General features: G+C 36.5%; 1 long non-coding RNA gene across 1 annotated transcript in view; it reads right to left on the bottom strand.

The window, feature by feature from the left end:
• Positions 1-5,197: 5,197 nt before the first annotated feature.
• LOC109548561 (uncharacterized) overlaps positions 5,198-22,135 on the bottom strand; it is a 385,148-nt gene continuing 368,210 nt past the window's right edge. Inside the window, exon 7 of the long non-coding RNA XR_012332147.1 lies at positions 5,198-5,336. This is a non-coding gene — a long non-coding RNA (uncharacterized lncRNA). The remainder of the gene's footprint in view (positions 5,337-22,135) is intronic.

Raw genomic sequence — 22,135 nt, 5'->3', positions numbered from 1 at the left:
CTGGGCCTGTCACTCAGGAAGTGATCCAGGCTCACTGACAGCCTCCGGACCCAAGGGGATAAACCTGTCCTCACCTCTGATCCTACACCAGATCAGAGGGAGCCTCTCCTGCCATCCCTAAATCTCCTTTGCCCACGTGTGCCTGCCGTGGCTGTTGTTTCCTCTTGCTTATTCACACAGGACTGATTGGGTGGGGATGGGAGTTTGGATGTGGATTCAGCTAAGGAAATGCCAAGCAGGAAGGAGAAGACAAGGAAACCATTTTCCAGAAGTGCAATTAATTTCCAGCAAAAATATAAAAAATTACTGATAGTGATTTATTTTTTAAGTTCAGTCAATTGAAAAGATTGGAACTAGAAGAAGGTTTGAGTAAAGAAGAAATTCCTTCTGTAAATCAATTCCTGGCCGCTCAAAATACCCAGGATAGATTACAGTATGAAAGAAATGATGTTGACCGTATATTGTCAAAATATGTATATATATGCATATATTTCTGATTTGTTTTAAATAAATTATATACTAGTAAAATTCACTAATAGCATAGAATATCTTCCAATTATCTCAACTGGTTTAAACTAAGCTGTTCTACCTGTCTGGTTGTGGGTGTTTTAAGGCATGGCCATGGGCAGATTACTATTCTACATGCAGATCTTATAACTTTAAATTGCATTGTGCTGTAAGAGATGGGCTTTACAGCCAGGTGACCTGGATTCAGGGTCTCACTCAGCCATTTACTATGTCATCTTGGGCAACTTTCCTGCATTTTTTTTCATCTATAAAATTGTGGATCATCATAATAATACAATGGCCCTTTCTTATCCACAGGGGACATTCAAGACCCCCAGAGGATCCCTGAAATCGTGGATAGTATAGAACCCTCTATATACTATGTTTTTTCCTAAATTGATGGGTAGGTAGTATAATCAGCATGGATACACTGGACAACGGGATGATTTCCACCCGGGGCAGAATGAAGAGTGACAGCATGAGATTCCATCATGCTACTCAGAATGACATGCAGTTTAAAACTTATGAATTGTTTAATTCTGGAATTTTCTGTTTAATATTTTTGGGCCTGGGTTGACCACAGGTAACTGAAACTGCGGAAAGCAAAACTGCATATAAGGGGGAACACTGTACCTACCTCACTGGATTGGTGTAAGCATTACATGAGGTAATATGTGTGTGTAAAGACTGAAAAAGTGCCTGGAACAGAGTCACTTGCAGTAAAAGTTAGTTATTTATTTTTGCTAATTAATTCTGCTCAAGTGATAAGAAAACCAAAGACCTTTTCAAATCAACTATACTGTAGTAATGTCAAAATACTTTTTTTTTTTTTTTGGCTTTGCCCTGCGGCTTGTGGGATCTCAGTTTCCCCACCAGGGATTGAACCTGGGTCACAGCAGTGAAAGTGCTGAATCCTAACCACTAGACCACCAGGGAATTCCCCCCTCAAAATACTTTTAAAATGAGATATTATTGTCTTCTTTGTATATTTTGATATTTTCTGAACTTTTTTGCCATGAGCATACAAATATAAAAATGATCTATAACTAAAATATAGAATTCGAATAAACATATTCAAATAACAGAAAACATTAGTAAACTTTTAGAAAATAAATTCTGCTTTTAAAATTTGGTATTGAAGAAATTGAGAGATACGCTCAGATTTAGAACCTATTTTAGCAGGAAGGCATTAATCCTGTTTGTTCAAGTCACTAGTCAAGGTCACTAGTACGAATGCTGGGGAGGGCTGATTAACCAATTTGCTAAGAACATGTCATTAATAATAGTTCCTTCCTGACTGCAGACAATAACATAGACACTGGCATCTGCTTAGGGTTGGGACCAAAGAAGAATATGTCATCCATCTAGAAAGTATGGAAGAATCTATCATTTTCAATGTCAACTGCATCAAATTCTATAATTTTGTGTGATTTAAACCAGTAGCTAGGGTTAAGTAAATTCTTCATTTTCCAACTAGTTTTATTAACTATTAATTGTGCCCTGTCAATTCAACCACCTCAAAAACTGAGATTTTTATAAAAGCAAAATAATTAAAGTTTAACATAAGCATTTATTCTCAAGCATAAGCAAAGAGACACTATTCCCGTATAATTTTTAACAACAGTTTAAACCATGAGAATATCCTATGTGTATTCTCACAAACTCTGTGTGACATCTTAGATCTAATTTTTATTTTCTTCATTCATATTATTCTATTTTAATTGTATGATAAATAATGGTATCAGAAAATAATTTTTCAGACTTTTAGCTTACTTTTAAAAAAAACTGAATCCTGGAAGGTAAAAAAAAATTGATATTTGATTAGGAGATAAGATAAATTTTCATTTAAAGATGTTTTGAAATTAAGAAAAATAGAATTTTAATCCTCTGGTGTTCCGTTTTTATAATATTTAGCAATTCATTTTTCCCTCTGAACTTTCTACATATATATCATCAAGTGGTGGTAATGGTGATGGTGGTTGGTGGTTTTCAGAAAATATTTTTTGGAGACTACAATTCTTGCAACACGTACTTAAAGCCCTACATTTTGAGGAACACTGTTTTAAGATAATTCCTTTGTAAGGAAGAGAGCAAGGTGTTTTAATTGACATAAGGAACCATCACAATGAATACAAAAGAGCTTTAAACACCAATCAGCCTTATACCAGCTTAGCTACTGCTGGAGGATGGCATTTCAGACTTGGTACATCTGACCTACAGCTGCAGCTCACAGCCACCAGAGGTCAGACTTTTACATCTGTCCCCAAGAGATGTTGAACTTGGGTCTGAGACCATGGTGTCTCTTTTCTCAGCACCCCGTTATCATCTTCAAATTAGCTTTATCACCACCAAATATAAGAAAGTTATATATAAACATAAGAAATATATATATTTTACTTTCCCAGGTGGAAGTATTTTCATGAGAAAAAGAAAAGGAAAAGGTGAAAATTAAGAAGAATTCTTTTAAGGGGAGAGCTCTGGTACTGAGGTGGAAGGACAAAAACCAAACCGCCTACAAATCATCTTGAAAAGACAAGGAGAAAGCAAAACATCTATGTGAGCAATCTGATGATTAAATTTGTATTAAGATATATGTTTTCATTCCTTAAAATAAAGCCCATCTTCATCAAAATAATAATAAAAATAATAGTACGTAGTAGTAGTAATAGTGGTAGTGATAGGCATGGGGTTGATGGAGGAGGCCACAGAGGTAGTCAGCATCTAACAAATGCCCTGTGCTAAACACCTGACATATTATTATAACCTCACATATTATTAGGGATGAGTGAACCAAGCACAGATAATTTTTCTAGTAGTTATCTGGAGCCTGGAAAAATATTTCTCTCTTTTGCAACTACAATCTCACATGTGAAAGTGTGGACAAAGGAAAGCATTCAAATAGGGTGGAAGTCAACAGCTTTGCACTGTTGACATGAAGATATCTTATTAATCTCAGTGTTATTTATAACAGCAGAATTTGGAAACAACCTAACTAATAATAGAACAACCAAATAAAATAGTAAATATTATGTAGCCATTAGGATCATAATTAGCAAGATTAGAAGCAGTTGAGGAAATTGTGTCTGTACCATGAATAAAATTATGTAAAATATGTGTGTATATGAAAAAAGATAAAGAAATCTGATAGAAAAGCAATGTATTTGATAAGGAGTAGCTTTATAGGGATTATATACAAACTTTACAAGTAAAAGTCTGGAAAAAAATTTCTTTTAAATATTGCCAAAGGAAACAATGTGAAAAATTTTCCTCATGGGTCTTTAGAACATAAGCAAAGTCAATTTATCTTACATAGTTGGCATTTACCCAAGGTTCATCCCCCAGCCACATCCAGGCCTTTCTACTTCCCATGTCCAGGTTGCCAACTACATCCCTCAAAGCACCCACAAGATTCAGCAATAATAGTTACTGTTTTTGTTAGTAATAATAATACACCAAATGTGTACAGAGCTGTACAGTTTTTTTAAAATGTTTTGCTTAGCTTATTTCAAGTCCAATTCCTTATGAACAAACATTGCCAATTTAGAACCCCATGGTGCTCCCAGCAGAATGACAGCCCAGAAGAGAGCGAAGAGAGGAATTCAGATGGGCAGGGATGCACTCTGGACACCACAGAAGCAACTTCTACAGCAGACAGGGCACAGCCTCACCTAGCCTTTCAACAAACCCCAATGGACCCTAAGTCACAAAGATGCAACACACAGGGCATATGAACCATCTCCTAGGAGCATTCTTACAAAGGACGGCAGGCTTTCACAAGATATAATGGATATCCCTTTCCACTCTGAATTCATTTCCCTGCCTCACTCCCTCTCTATCATAATAAGTGCTGTTTGTGGTTTTTAAACCTATCATTGCAATAACCCCAGACCAACTGAATGAGTGCAGTGTTTGAAAAACTGTATTTTCTAAAAAGCTCTCCAGCTTTTAAAAGTCAAAGCAATATGTTTTCAAGACAACAAAGTTAAAAAACTGTACCCAACCTTTAACGTTTTACCCTTTAGCCCATGACTAGATAAGTCCTTCCTTGGACATAAGCATTCCTTTTAAGAAATAACCTACCAATTAGGAAATAAGAAGCCTGCTTAATCCACATAACCTCAGCTGTTGGTCGAAAGCCACAGCTGCTCTTCTTTGTATCTTCCCACACACTGTCCACATGGAACACACACAAGTTAAAGAAAGTCTAAAATGCCTCTTTCTTTTCCACATTATTCAGAGTACAAATCCAGAAATACAGCCACAATCAGAGAGAGGCAGAAACTTCAGCAATAAACATTCTCATGTGGTCACTAAAGCAGGCAGTTGGTTTTGTTCAGAGATGTGAAGCAGATGACTCTAGCAAAACGTAATAAAGGCTCTGAGCTTTGAAAGAAGTACAGGCCAATATCCCCGATGAATACAGATGCAAAAATTCTTAACAAAATACTAGCAAACTGAATTCAACAGCACATTAAGACGATCACACACCATGATGAAGTAGGATTTATCCCTGGAATGCAACGATGGTTCAACACAGCAAATCAATTAATGTGATACATCACATTCATAGAATGAAAGATAAAAATCATTTGATCATCTCAGCAGATGCAGAAAAGCATTTCACAAAATTCAACATCCTTTTACGATAAAAATTCTCAACAAATTGGGTATAGAAGGAACATACCTCAACATAATAAAGGCCATATATGACAAACATCATACTAATGGTGAAAGGTTGAAAGCTTTTCCTCTAGATCAGAAGCAAGACAAAGGTGCCCATTCCTGCCATTTTTATTCAACATAGTACTGGAAATCTTAGCCATTGCAATCTAGGCAAGAAAAAGAAATAAAAAGCAACAAATCAGAAAATAAGAAGTAAAATTGTCTGTTTGCAGATGATGTGATCTTATACATACAAAATCCTGACTCCATCCCCCCAAAAAACTGTTAGAATTGATAAATGATGTAAAGCAATTATACCCCAATAAAGATGTTAAAAAAAGATTTTAAATTTTTTTTAAAAATTGATAAATGAATTCAATAAATTTGTAGAATACAAAGTCATTACATAAACTTCAGTTGTGTTTCTATATACAAACAATGAACTATCTAAAAAAGAAATAAAATAATTGCATTTATAATAGCATCAAAAAGAATAAAATGCATAGGAATAAATTTAACCATGGAGGTGAAGATCTGTACACTGAAAACTATAAGACTTTGATGAAAGAAATGACAGATGACACAAATAAATGGAAAGATATCCAGTGTTCATGGATACCAATAATTAATGTTGTTAAAATATCCATGCTACCTAAAGTATTCTATAGATTCAGTGCAATTCCTGCCAAAATTTCAATGCAATTTTTTACAAAAATTGAAAACACAATCCTAAAATTTGTATGGGACCCCAAAAGAACCCAAACATCTAAAGCATTTCTGAGAAAGAAGAACAAAGCTAGTGGCTTCACACTTCCTAATTTCAATCTATATTGTAAGCTGAAGTAATCAAAACAGTATGGTACTGGCATAAAATATAGACACATAGGCCAACGGAACAAAATCAAGGGCCCAGAATTAAATGCACATGTATATGATCAACTAATACTTGACAAGGGAGCTAAGAATACTCAATGGGAAAAGGATAGTCTCTGCAATAAATGGTGTTGGGAAAACTGGATAACCACATGCAAAAGAATGAAACTGGATCCTATCTTACACCATTCACAAAAATTAACTCAAAATCGTTAAAGGCTTAAACAATAAGACCTGAAACTGTTAAGTTCCTAAAAGAAAACACAGGGAAAAATTCCTTGACATTGGTCTTGGCAATGATTTTTTGGATATGACACCAAAAGCACAAGCAACAAAAACAAATAAACAGATTAGTTGATCAAAAAACAGGCAGAGGATCTGAATAGACATTTTTTCCAAAAAAGTCATACAAATGGCCAACAGGTGTATGAAAAGGTACTCAACATCACTTATCATCAGGTAAATGCACATCAAAACCACAATGAAATATCACCTCACACCTGTTAGGTTGGCTATTAACAAAAAGACAAGAAATAACAAGTGCTGGCAAGGATGTGAAGAAAAGGAAATCCTTGTGCACTGCTGGTGGGAATATAAATTTGTACAGTCAATATGGAATGTAGTATGGAGGTTCCTAAAAGATAAAAACAGAATTACCTATGGTCCAGCATTCCTACTTCTGGAATATACAAAGGAAATGAAATCAGGGTCTCAAGGAGATATCTGCACTCCTATGTTCATAGCAGCACTATTCACAGTAGCCAAGATATGAAAACAACCTAAATGTCCATCAACAGATGAATGGATAAAGAAGATGTGGTGTGTGAGTGTGTGTGTGTGTGTGTGTGTGTGTGTGTGTGTGTGTGTGTGAATATTATTCAGCCATGAGATAAAAAGGAAATCCTGCCATTTGCAACAACATGGATGGATCTTGAGAGCATCATGCTAAGTGAAGTAAGTCAGATAGAGAAAGACTAGTACTGTATGATCTCACTAATATATTATGGAATCTATACAAACTAAACTTATAGAAACATAGAGTAGAATGGTGGTTGCTGGGGCTGGTTGAGGATTTGGGAGATAGGGAGATATTAATCAAAGTGTACAAACTTTCAGTTATAAGATGAATAAGTTCTGGGGATCTAATATACAGCATGGTGACTTTTGTTAACAATATTATATACTTGAAAATTACTAAAAGAGTAGATCCTAAATGTTCTCACCACAAAAAAGAAACAGTGATTGTGACATGGTGTAGGTGTTAGCTAACTCTATGGTGGTAATCTTTCTGCAATATTACATCAAATCAACACATTGTACACCTTAAACTTATACAATGTTACATGTCAATTATATTGCAAGAGCTAAAAAACAATTTTTAAAAATTTAAAAACGGAAGAAGTACCATTACCCACTCACCCACAAGGGCACTGATATGTGAGTGTATCCTAACACTCCAGTACAGAAAGCATAGGACCACAACAGTCTAGTACACAGAGAAGGGGATAAGTACTCATTCATTTAACCAATAAATATTACTGAGCATCTGCTATGTGCCAGGCACAGTTCTAGATACCTGAGATACATTCATGAACAAAACAGATACAATGCCTGTCCTTGTAGACCTTATAGTACAGCAGGAATTTGGATAATTAAAAAAAGAGGAATTCAAACTAGATCAGGATGGAATATATCCTCCAAGCTATACTCCAGTATAATTCTGTAAGAAGAGAGAACTGGAAAACATAGCAAGACTCCACAGCACATTTACACGTTCCTTGTCACTTTCTGTGTGTGTGTGTGTGTGTGTGTACACACATACATATATATATATTTACCACCCCACACTGTTAATTATCATTCATTTATTTACCCATTTCATAAATATGTCAGTGTCTGCTTTTTACCCAGTCCTGACTAGATTATAAGCTTTTGCTATCTTTATAAAGTACTTACTTAAATCACCCCTCCAGATATTATGATAGGTAGATACCTCAACTGGGTAGAATCTTCCTGACTATTAAAATCAAGGTTCTGGTCCTCAGAGAGGATAAAAACCAGAAAGTGGGCCCCTAAAGAATATATCTTTGTAAGAATACATCTTTGTTTCTTTATCACCAAAGTTTTATACTTTTCACTGAAGTTCCTTGCTTTTTAGGGGATGGCACAAGACACGTACAATGCCTTGTGCATTAATGCACACTCACATGTCTGCTAAATGAGTCAATGCTGCTCCATGATTCCCAAGTCAAAAGAATCATCCAAAATGAGAGCTTGTACCACTGTGTTTCTCCTCCCCTAATTGGCCAAACACTGTACTCAGGCTTACAAAACCACTGACTGAAGAAGATGACTGTTTTATTTCAAAATAATGTGATAGGGGCATGTGCGGTCATGGTCCTTTGAGTCCCAGGTGGTCAGTTCTAATAGGACAATCTCTTCCTTTATATGGAATTTATTTGAGAACATCATGAAGATGAAGGCACCATTATATGGCGAAAGCAAGCAAGCTCAAAGATGTGTTGAAAGACAAAAAGTCCTCAGTCCCAGATGAACAGCAGGTGATTAGAGGGTTAGAACCCTCTTCATTTTCTTTGGTGATATACAGTCCATTCTGGTTATCTGTGGCACTTAAGTTCTATGAAGTCACCACAATCACTGAATTAGTGAATGCTGACCCAATGTTCCTAGGGGAAATACAGGGTTAGGTTCCTATGAGTCTCTGACCACATTCTTCTCAACCAAGACAGCATTTGCATTACACAAGTTCCTTAAACAAGCCATCTCAGCAGCATTGAAAACCTGCTCTTCCACATGACCTTTTTCCTGTATAACACCTAGCAAGTGTTTTTTAAATTCTTCCAAAGCCTCTTGATCTGCAGAACCTGGTTGCTTGCAAGTCTAACATGTTTCATGCTGTATCACTTCTTGAAATGAGCCTAACAGCCAGCACTAGCCAGGAGTTTAACATTTTCTTTACCCTGGGGGATGTGACTGTAAAGTTCTCTGGCTTTTACCCTCCCAGCAGTGCTGTCTACTACATCTTTTTATGAATCATCATCTCACGAATTCACAAATTTAGCCACCTTTACATCTGTCTCATAGCTTCATCACACACTACGGATGTTAGTTTAGCACTCTGTGGAGCAGCCTCATGTGAAGAGGAGCGAATTTCCTCTTGCTTTCTCTGGATGTACCATATTGTTGACTCATTTACATTGAACTTGTGGTCAACGACACTAAAACTCATGCCTAAATGAAGCTTATTCTAACACACATATTTCCTCTGCAAGTCACGTCACACCTTCCTGTGCTTAGAAACACCAGGCAGCATTTCAGTACTAGCCTTCAGAGCCATTTTAAACAGCAAAATCACCAAAAAAAAAAAAAGCACAAAGATGAAAAAAAATTAAAAGTGACATTAACTAGGAGGAAGGAGGAAGGACACTTGTTTATAAATAGCAAGAGAGCTGAATCAAGAAGGCAGAGTGTCCCCTTATTGGCCCTCAGCTGATTATGTGTGCATCAAGTGACTTGAAATTTTCACCACTCTTCCCACATCCGCAAATGACAGCAGAAGCAACACAAGTATTGATTTTGGGTTCACAAATACATTTTAGTGAGTAGGCTCATTTGCAAATATGGTATCAGCAAATAATGAGGATTGACTGTACTTTGTTTTTTTTTCTTTTTTCTTTCTTTTTTTTTTTTTTGCGGTACGCGGGCCTGTCAGTGTTGTGGCCTCTCCCGTTGCAGAGCACAGGCTCCGGACGCGCAGGCTCCGTGGCCATGGCTCACGGGCCCAGCCGCTCTGCGGCATGTGGGATCTTCCCGGACCGGGGCACGAACCCGTGTCCCCTGCATCAGCAGGTGGACTCTCAACCACTGCACCACCAGGGAAGCCCTTGACTGTACTTTGAAGCAAAGATATTCTTTCATATTTCAAAAGGAAGAGTTCCACAAACTTTTAATACTGAGCACACCTTTAGGTGTCATTTAAGATGATACTGATATGATGGGAATTAAGGGGCCAAATCAAGGTTGCACTGTCATATGTGTTGGTATGCTTGATCTTGAGATAAGAACAAAGGAAAACAGACACAAAATTACTCAAATCCTAATTCCAAAGCATACCCTCTGCCTTCCAACACCGTTGGTTTGCATAGTACTTACACCTGTGAACCGATGATTTGGGTGTTGCACCTTGAAAACACACACAAAAAGTTCCTAATCATCTCCTTGGAGCTTTCTCTAACCTACTGCTGTGTGTAATTTCTCTAACATACTGTGTGTTGCTAATGTGGGGCCTAAATTTTCAAATAGTTTGCTGGAGGTGTGATAACTTCATTTAAGGAGTGATAGTTAGGGCTTCCCTGGTGGCACAGTGGTTGAGAGTCCGCCTGCCGACGCAGGGGACATGGGTTCGTGCCCCGGTCTGGGAGGATCCCACATGCCGCGGAGCGGCTGGGCCCGTGAGCCATGGCCGCTGAGCCTGCGCATCCGGAGCTTGTGCTCCGCAACGGGAGAGGCCACAACAGTGAAAGGCCCACATAGTGCAAAAAAAAAAGTGACAGTTACTAGTGTTTAAGAGCTTTGAAATCAGGCAGACCAGTGTTCAAGTTCGTGGGCCCACCACATATGCTGTGAACATGGGCAATTCACTTACCTATTTTAAGCACCTTAGTTAAATAGGGGCAGTAATAGTGCACTTCCTACAGAGTCAGTGCAAAGACCAAATGGGAGACTATATATAAAGCACCTAATAACTCGATAAGCATTTGAAAATACTGGTTATTGTCACTGTAGTGTATAATATCCTAAAGAATCTGGAGAAAGTAAATGTCTTTATATTTTATTCAGTTATCTATTTAAAATTTTTAACAGATTTGCTTTTAATAAAATTGCAATATAGTTAATGTACAATATTATGTTAGTTTCAGATGTACAACATAGTGATTTGACATTTAAATACATTACAAAATGATCACCACAATAAGTCTAGTAACCATCTGTCCCCATACAATATTATCACAGTATTATTGACTGTATTTTTATGCTGTTATCTTCATGGCTTATTTATTTTATAACTGAAAGTTTGTACCTCTTAATCCCCTTCACCTATTTTGTCCATCCCCTCACCCCCTTCTTCTCTGGTAACCACCAGTTTGCTCTGTGTACCTATTAGTCTGTTTCCATTTTGTTTTTTAGATTCTACATATAAGTGAGATCATACAGTATTTGTCTTTCTCTGTCTGACTTATTTCACTTAGCATAATACCCTCTAGGTCTATCCATGTTGTCTCAAATGGCAATATTTCATTCTTTTTTATGGCTGAGTAATATGCCATTGTATATATTATATACATACATATACATATATACATTGTATATATGTAGATATATATACACACACATACATACCACATCTTTATCCATTCATCTGCTGATGGACAATGGGTTGCTTCCACATCTTGGCTATTATAAACAATGCTGCTATGAACATTGCGGTGCATGTATCTTTTCTAATTAGTGTTTTTGTTTTTTTCAGTTATATATCCAAGAGTGGAATTGCTGGATCATATGGTAGTTTTATTTTTAAATTTTTGAGGAACCTCCATACTGTTTTCTGTAGTGGTTGCACCAATTTACATTCCCACCAACAGTGCACAAGCGTTCTCCTTTCTCCATATCCTTGCCAATATTTGTTACGTTTGTCTTTTTGATGATAGCCATTCTGACAGATGTGAGGTGATATCTCATTGTGGTTTTGATTTGCATTTCCCTGATGATTAGTGATGTTAAATATCTTTTCATCTGTCGGCCATCTGTATGCCTTCTTTGGAAAACTGTCCATTCAGATCCTCTGCCCAAGTTTTAATCAGATTGTTTGCATTTTTTGATATTGAGTTGTATGAGTTCTTTATACATTTTGTACATTAACCCCTTATTGGATATACTGCTTACAAATATCTTCTCCCATTCTGCCTTTTTGTTTTATTGATGATTTCTTTCACTGTGCAAAAGCATTTTAGTTTAATGTAGTCCCAATTTGTCATTTTTCCTTTTGTTTCCCTTGCCTGAGGAGATATATCCAAAAAAATATATTGCTACGACCAATATCAAAGAGTGTACTGCCTATATTTTCTTCTAGAAGTTTTATGTTGTCAGGTTTTATATTTAAGTCTTTAATCTATTTTGAATTTATTTTTTTATAGGATGTAAGAAAATGGTCCAGTTTCATTCTTTTGCATGTAGCTGTCCAGTTTTCCCAGGACCATTTATTGACAAGGCTGTCTTTTCCCCATTGTATATTCTGGTCTCCTCTGTCATAGATTAATTGACCATATAAGCACGTGTTTATTTCTGGGCTTTCTACTCTGTTCCATTGATCTCTGTTCTGTTTTTAGGCCAGTGCCATACTCTTTTGATTACTGTGGCTTTGTAGTGTAGTTTGAAATCAGGGAGTGTGATAGATACCTCCAGCTTGTTCTTCTTTTGGAGAAAGTAAATGTCTTTAAATGCTGTTTTCCAAAGTCAAATATTTCTCTAAAAGACTAAGAATATGTCTGTGAAAAGCCACAAAAAATTCATATAGCTAGATAAAGAACAAACTTCAAAGTTTCAGCTCCACAGACAATTTCTGTTAGAAAACAGGAAAATGTGAGATGCTAGTATAATTCTTCCATCAGTGTCATCTTAACATTTTGAGAAGAAATTTTAAAATATTTTCCATTTCAACCCTTCTCAAACCTTTCAAATTCAAAACTGAAACTGCCCTTACTTAATTCTTAATGAGCAGAGTTTGCCAACTGTAGGTAAACAACCCATTAAAGGCATGGTTACATGCTGGTGGTGGCTATATCACTGAGCAAAACATCCTTCCCAAATCTACCCCAGCTTCCCTTTCTTACAGCTTTAAATCTCAATATCTATGGTTTCCCCTACAGCCCCCAGGTTTCTTTGGAGAGGCTAACTTCCCACAACACCCCTCCAACCCAGTGTGCAAACTTGATAAATAAACTGGGATTGCAACAGCCAATTGATCTAAGTCCCTTGGGTATGAAGATACTAACTTAAATTTTAAAAAGGAAAAATTCTAAGTCTTAGCCATCTCAGGTCACCATAATTATCCCCTCCTTTCTTCTCTGGCTCTTGCTTTTACATAATTGTATGGTGTGTTTTTAAGCAGATGAAGGCATTTTTAACAATTCAAATTTTTAGCATTTTGTTTGTTTAGCATTGTTTGTTTAGCATTTATGAGACTTACTTCATTTGAAAAAAAATGTGGAACCATTTAGTCCCTTTGACTTTTTCTGAACTTTCATCTTTTCTCTTTTCCTCCTTATCTGTCTCCTTAAATGCTTAAATCAAGAAACTAAGTGCCATCCCTCAGAATCACAGCTTGAGGTTAACCACACTCCCTGTCAAAAATGTTCACAAAGGGCCTCCCTGGGGCGCAGTGGTTGAGAGTTGGCCTGCCGATGCAGGGGACACGGGTTCGTGCCCCGGTCTGGGAAGATCCCGCATGCCATGGAGCGGCTGGGCCCGTGAGCCATGGCCGCTGAGCCTGCGCGTCCGGAGCCTGTGCCCCGCAATGGGAGAGGCCACAACAGTGAGAGACCCGCGTACCGCAAAAATATAAAAAATAAAGTTTGGATTAGCCCTACCCATTTTAACAAGTGGTTCCATGCCTGTTTTTCCTAAATGAGTCTACATCAATGTTTACTTTGCTTTGGAAGCTATCAAAAAATTAAACAGTTTTCAAAAACAGATAAACAAGGTGAGAAATCTGATCAGAAAGGTAAGAATGACTCAGAGGTACCCCTGCTTCTCCCCTCACCATACCTTCCATTGCTATTGTCAGCTTCCAGAGCTCTCTTGGGTCTGCAACTCGACAACCACGAATTTTAGACCAATCCTTTGAGTTTACACGTGAAAAAACGGAGGCCCACAGAGTGACCAATAGACTCAATTACAAAGCAGAGGTAGAAGAAAATCTGATTTCTAATTCAGTGTTTTATAGCATCGTCCCATCTTGCCTTCACTAAGTTAAGAGATTATTGTTATTCAGTTATGATATATGCTCCCCAGCTTCTCCTGTCCCCTTCTTCTGGATTATAAAAAATTAAGAGCTGAATTTCAAAAAGCCTACCTCCTGAATTTTTGTATGTCCTGGAAACAGACACTAAAAGATAATTTCATGGCTATCATAAAGCATAGAACGATTTCATGGACATACAGCTCAGTCATACACTGATGAGTTCAGCTTTCTGTCCATTTATTACTTTTAGTAATTTTTTGTTACTTTTAGGGCAAATGAACAATGAGTTTAGTCACTGGCCATAGAGGTGCTACAGAGAATTGACTGAAAACAGACATTTATCCATTCATTGAAATATATTTAAGAGGTGATATGTCCATGAAATAACCAAATTTCCATAGTCATTTATTCTAAATAAAATTTTACTGTGATTCACAAGATCTCTACAATTATAGCTCAAATTTGATTCTTATGTAAATAAAAAGTGGCAATTCTACAATATCATTGCACTAGTTTAACTTTTCCATTTCCTTACTGAAAAAATATCAAATGTAAAACTTTTTATATAGTTTCACATATTGGAAATCATTATGTTATTTTCAAGTTCATCTTTAAGATGGCCCTTTGAAATGACATGAGAATTAATTTCTACTAAAAACATATTCAACCAGCATTTTACCCGTCCATTATAATCCAAATCTCAGAATTAAACATTCTCTATATACCTCTAAATCTTATTCAACAGAATTTAGAACTGGTAGACTCAGACCTGAAATATTTACTTTAAGCATTGTTTTCTTTCTTTGTTAAAGATAACATTTCCCAATTACAGTAAGAGTATATAGTTTTGTAAAATATTCAGGAAATAGAAAAAAGCATTAAAAGGAACATTTTAAATTTACTGTAATACTAAGACCTAGAGGTAAAAAGTGAAAACATTTTGGTACTACATTTTGACAATTTTTATATCCTATTGTCTGCCCTCCTTTGGTATTAGTGAGTATTTTACCATGTTGTTAGGTATTCTTAGAGAATGTGGTACTGAATCACTGCCTCATAATCTATTTAACTACAAACCATATTTTATTTCATCAATTCCTAATGCTGGGTGTTTAAGGGACACTCTCCTTCAGAGAGCTAGAACAACCAGTAGGAGGAATAAAGCCACTGCCACATATGACACCACCAGCCCACCTTCTGCCACTCAGGGACAGAGTCACATCTGCATCCCCACTCACACCCAGCAGGTTTAGAAATATGATGAGGTCTGTCTGATCACCCCAAGTCAGATTTTGATGGAGGCAGCCCTACTAGTTCAGCCATCTGATATTCTGTACAGAATGCCATAGCTTACATGCGTATCTGGCATATTAAGGTAGACACTTGCAGAGTCTGTTTTTCAGTAGTTAGTTCCTCTGAAACAGTTTGTTCCTCTGAAACCTCAAACCTAAGGTTTTGTGAAGGCCTTACCCACACATGACTGTCTTGGCCACTATCCATTCCTGATATTTCCTGAGCAATGATATCTCAGTGAAAGCAATTATTACACGACCCATCCAACAACCGCTAGATATAATGACTGCCCTACTCTGGGGCAGCAGACACCTTTCATTTTGCTCTCAAGACCATATATGTACTGATTAAAAGCAGGAATGCTTGTTTAGGCCCTGTGAAGGGAGGTGATGAATGGTATGTCTGAACAGCTTGGTCCCTGCCTTGGTGTCACTGAAATGCCACACTCCTCACTGAAGTACGTTGATAAGCCTGACAGTGCTGGGCAACTTTTATCAGCAGACGTTATATCAGGAGACCCAAGCTGAAAGTTAGCACATGGGGTGTTCTGTCAGCACAGAAGGCTTATACCATTAGTAGATCTAAATAGAGTTTAGATTGTGGAGCCAAACAAAAATCTAGGTCACTAAGTGCTTAGAAGAAAAAGTTACAATGACTCCAATCTAAATAAAATGCTGTTTTGTTGGAACCAGAGAAATTAATCTTGCAGTCTGGTAATAAACAGTGACTCGTATATTGTTTTACATACATTATTTTAGTATCATTTAGGCAGCTTATTCTTTAGGCTATTTGAGCTAAAGCCTTCTGGGAGGGATCTAGGGTATTCCATGAGCCAAGTAGGGATTTTTTAATATGAAAAAAAGCAAAAAAGCCTCTCCAATTTCTCTGGAGAGCTCATCCCTGGAGACTAACTAAACATCATAATGCCATATCATCTTAAAAATGCAAAACTCTGAAAGAAAATAAGATGCCTGTGGGAATCCTAATTCATGAGACAAAATTCAAAGAAGCTGTTCATAGTAATTTAAACACTTGGCATTTATAAAATATAATGCAAAGTAAAATATAACATAGTTTTCACACATAAAATAGATGTAAAATGAACTGGAAAAAAATTCAGTACTTTCCTTCAGGGATCATCAAAAGCTATGATATCTTCTGAATATTTACCAAAGTTCAAGGCTAATGGAAAACATGTGTGAAAAGCATTTGATAAATAGATCTGAGTGCTCAATAAAGGAGAAATATAAGAAATTTGCCTTGAGTACACTTGATCATGAGAAAAGAAGCTTTGGACCTGTTCCGCAATCCATGTTTTTTTTAATATGAGAATCAAAGCTGACTAAATTTAGTTTCTTTACTTATTATTGGAAATACCAATGAGAAAGGGAATTCCTGGAAAATGAAACTTTAGGAGAAATTCCTGAAAGAGCAAGAGAAAGGCATGAAACAAGGGAAATAGAGAAAACATAACTTGAGTAACAACAAATTTAATCATCAATATGTAAACGTGATCATGGGAAAATCTCTGAGGAAGTCACATGACTCCTTCTATTAGAAACACTGTCTGCACTTCCAGAAAAAATCGTGACCTGAGTACCTGTAGATAACTCTCCCATTAAACACAGAATTGAGAGAAAAGTGGCTTAAGTGATAGAAAGTAGAGAAGAGTATCAAGATCATGCCAGAAATGTTAAGGAAGTGTTACTTGAGATCATGTACAAAGAACACAGTGGAAGAAGAGGCTGTGGTAGGCAGAGTAATGGTCCCCCCAAAGATGTCACATCCTAATCCCTGGAACCTGTAGATGTGTTACATTACATGAAAATGGGAAGTAAATTTGCAGGGGGAATTAAGGTTGCCAACCAGCTGATCTTTAGTGAGATTGCCCAGGTGGCCCTCTTGTACTCATAAGGGTCCTTTGAAGTGACAGAGGGAGGCAAAAGAGGAAGTCAGAGTGATGAAGAGTAAAAAGGGCTTATATGATCCAGCAAGCCTATTCTTGGGCATACATCCAGACAAAACTATAATTTAAAAAGATACATGCACCCCTATGTTCATAGCAGCACTATACAGTACACAATAGCCAAGACAAAGAAACAACCTAAATGTCCATCGACAGATGAATGGATAAAGAAGATGTGGTACATATATACAATGCAATACTACTCAGCCACAAAAAAGAATGAGATAATGCCAATTATAGCAACATGGATGGATCTAGAGATGGCCATACTAAGTGAGGTAAGTCAGAAAGAGAAACACAAATACCATATGATATCACTTATATGTAGAATCTAAAATGCGACACAAATGAACCTGTCTATGAAACACAAACAGACTCACAGACATAGAGAACAGACTTGTGGTTGCCGAGGGGGAGGGGGTGGGGGAGGGAGGGAGTGGGAGTTTGGGATTAGCAGATGCACACTATTATACAAAGGATAGATAAACAACAAGGTCCTACTGTATAGCACAGAGAACTATTTCAATATCCTGTGATAAAACATAATTAAAAAAATATGAAAATGAATGTAAATATATGTATAAGTGAATCACTTTGCTGTACAGCAGAAATTAATGCAACATTGTAAATCAACTATAACTAAATTTTAAAAATTACCAAAAAAAAAAAAAAGGAATAAGAAGGGCTTGACTCATCTTTGCTGAAGATGAAGGAAAAGGGCCATAACCCAAGGAATGCAGGAGGCCTATAGAAGCTGGAAAAGGTGAGGAATTGTCCCTACCCAGAGCCTACAGGAAGGAACGCAGCCCTGCTAATGCCTAATGTTAGCCCAGTAAGATGTATGTCAGATAATACATTTGTGTTGTTTGAATAACTAAGTTTGGGGTAACTTGTTTTTGGCAGCAATAGAAAACTAATATAAAGGCCTCTTAAGAAAGCATAGAAACGGCTACTTTTTAGGAGAGCCTAAAAACAATAAAATCCTTTCAAAAGCTCCTAATTTGAGGCCAATGCTCTGAAAACAAGAAAGGATCTCAGAAAAGAAGCAGCACACAGCTTGGGAAGTCCTTTTGCCCCTGGAGTCAGCCGCGTTCAAAGCAATTGTGACCAAAGGCCCAACAGTTTATAGAATGAGTACAACAGAGAAAGCCAAGAGTGGGGTGAGGGCTCTCCAAGACTTGAGGAGGGTGGGCATTTATACCTGGATGTGGATGGCCAAATTATAAATAAGGAGACTAGGCACAGATATATCACATAGCTGGTATGGAATGACCCAGCAGAAAAATGGACGCAGAAAACTGCTTCTCCAAAACAGAAAGAAGTGTTCCCCTACTGGGACTGCCCAAGAGCTGCAGCTCCCCTCTCCCACCCTTCCTCTGGCAGCCCAACTACTGAACAAGTAATGTAAACTCACATCAACCAGACACTGGACACATGAACGCAGATAGCAAAAGACTGCAAGGCACAGCTTCCCATGCTGCAATGTGGGCTTGGACAGCATATATCATGCAAGATACGGAAGCATTACAGAAAAAGAGAAATATTGGTCAGAAAGATACCCTATGCTTTCAAAAAGCAGAATGTGAAATAAAATATGAGATGAAGAAACAACAGAGTGAAATGAAAAATGAACGGTTAGACAGCAGTAGATAAAATATTCCTCCAAGGAAACAAAATCTGTTGGTGACATTAAATATTTATTAGAAGAGAATGAAATAGAAAATTAGACCAAAAAAATGACACAGAGGACAGAAAACAGAGATCCAACATACAAATGGTTATTATTTTTTAAAGAAGACTCTAAAACAGACAGAAAAGAAGTAATTAAGATGTAATCACTAGATATGTTACTGAACTGAAAAAGATATTAACGTGCAAAACAAGTGGATTTACCACAGATGAAGTAATGATACTAAGGAAGGATGAGCCTTTAGATATATTCTAGAGGAATAGAATTAAATTCCAAGAATAAAGAAAGACCACAACCAGAATTCAGGCAGAGGGAAAGAGTTCACCTGAGATTTCTTTTCCTCAACCTTAAAAACCAATGACAACGAGGCAATGTCTACTCTACAGAGTTTTTAGGAATAAGTTTAGAGCTCATGATTTTATCATCAGCCAACTAGGACGATCAGTCATTCACATACCAAGGCATTGAAAGACATGTACAACTAGATTAGTCTCACTCGTTGAAGTGCCCTGACCTCACTCCCTCCTCCTTCACATCACCCCAACAACGCTGGTATCCTTACGTTCTTAGAAATAGCAATCTGTCTCCCCACGCTCTTATTTTACACATACAGCTGGTGCAAGGGAAGAAACCTGCTGACACCTGGATCTCAGACGTCTAATCCAGCATTGTGAGAAAATTAATTTTGGTTGTTTCGGCCATGCAGTTTGTGGTTTCTTATTATGGCAGCACTGGCAAATTAATACAAAAGACAATGACAAATGGCAATTCCCACTGAGCCTAAGTGTAGTGCTGGTGAGAGTTTAAACTGGTACCACCGTTCTAACGGGCAGCCTGCAACCTAGAGCCAGTGCATCCTACTGCTGATGTTCTCTTCCCCAGAAATGCCACTGGGGACATCTATCCTAAGAAAACCATGGGATTTTATATATATATTATAATTATTTTATAATTATAATATATATTTTATTAATAATATAGAATACCTTGTTTTATTATATATTTTATATATTGTAATTGTTATATAATATAATAGTATATAATATATATTCTATATAATAATATATCACTATATATTATAATTGTTACATAATATAATATATATTTTATATAATGATATATATATTATTTATTATATTATATATTATATTATGTAGAGAGCAATAATGATCACACCTTTTTAAAAGTGTGATCGTTTGATAAACATTGTGTGTAATTTGAGTAGTTCACTCCACAAGATATTGTGTGTTTTCCTATATTAATTAAATAGTCTTCTATTACATGTTTTTAAAATGGATGCCATGCTATGGTATCATTATTTACACATACCCATTTGATATATATATCTAATATATTATGTTATTTGTATTATATATTATATATAAATATTTTAATATACAAATATTTATAAATATATTAAATGAGTATATTTACAAACAGAAAAAGAAAGGAAAACAAACCCATTTGATATATATATCTAATATATTATGTTATTTGTATTATATATTATATATAAATATTTTAATATACAAATATTTATAAATATATTAAATGAGTATATTTACAAACAGAAAAAGAAAGGAAAACTTGTAGTATCCTATATCAGAATCTGAGGTGATTTGCTACTAACTAGGAGACGAATAAAACTATTAAAAATACAATCAGTGGCCCACCTATGCCTTGCCCACGTGAAAGTCAGTAAGAATATCCTCTCTCTCTCTCTCTCTCTCTCTCTCTCTCTCTCTCCCCCCTTGCATCTTGTTTCAGAACCGAAGGTTTATGCCAAACAAACAAAAAAAGAAAACTGTTCTTCTATCACTGTGGAAAAGTTTTCATAGCAGGCCTTCTCCCTGCTTTGTACTTTCTCATTCATATCGTAGTAGGAGCTATTACTCTCAGAAAACACTGGGAAGAAAGCAAGAGTTGTGTATCATCAGTGACATATTGCACTAAAGGAAATGTAATACCCACAAGTGTTAGAATTGAGCACAGGGACAGGAAGACTCTAGTACTTGTGTTTATAGTTATACTGTTATTGATGCCGCTGTTTTAGGTGTTCTTGTTTTGAGAAGACCATGGAGCCAGGAAATGGGAGAAAATCTAACTCAGCAGAGAATTACATTAAGAATTATGCATATTTTTCTGCAATTGAAAACTGAAAACAGTATTACTGATGAATATCACAAGGTAAGGTTATTGTTAAATATATGTAAATTTTAGAAAAGCACAGGTGTAAAATCTTAGGAATGCAATATAAAGATTCACAAAAGATTTAAAGTGTAAATAGAGTGTTATGTAAAATTTTACAGTAAAAAGGTGAGAAATATATATAAAATTGATTAACTTCTAGGAAAATACAAATAAAACTAACTAAAAAAATGTCAAATGAAATGAATAGTAATACGTGGTTATCAATCTAGACATTATAGAAATTGAGATTAGTATTTAGAACACTCAATAAATGTAAACTCCTCAATCTTACTTATCTTCCATTTCCAATCAATCGCTAAATTTTGCTGATTCGACTTTCTTAGTCTCTGTCTCATATGCCCCTCCCTCCACCCTGCAGTCAATACCACTGCTTTATATCAGGTGCTCATCATCTGCTTAAGTACAGGGAGTTCAGTTCTCTCATTTCTCCAAACCCAGCACCTAGCAAGAGACCTGGAATTAGAGAGGGAGTCAGACAGTGTGTGTTGAAAGTTCGAAAGACCATGATGAAGCAGTCATGAGCTGATCATAAAATATAGGGTTATGGGAGTCTTCTGGTTTGGTAAATCTGATTGGGGAATGCATACCTGGTGAATTCTCTGTCTGATAGAGATAACGAAGGAGGACAATGGTGTGTCCATCTGGCTGTGACTTTAAGAATTTTAAATCTTAAAATCTCAGAGAATCTTTATGACACGTGAAAAAAAGATGATTGGGTGGGGCACGCTCTAAGGGGCCATCAGGTTTCCCTAGAGAGACTCTTAAGTACTTTGAGGCAACAGACTATTCTGTTTCTTTCATATCCTCCCTGGTGCCTTACAGTGTATTTGGCACCATGCTTCCCTAAATGTGCCTCAGATTGGATCCCACTACCCCATTTAAAGTTATCACT

Source organism: Tursiops truncatus, chromosome 5 (genome assembly GCF_011762595.2).
Source record: "Tursiops truncatus isolate mTurTru1 chromosome 5, mTurTru1.mat.Y, whole genome shotgun sequence".
Taxonomy (NCBI): Eukaryota; Metazoa; Chordata; class Mammalia; order Artiodactyla; family Delphinidae; genus Tursiops; species Tursiops truncatus.
Note: the sequence above shows the minus strand (reverse complement) of the source record. Positions and strands in the feature narration are given on the sequence as shown.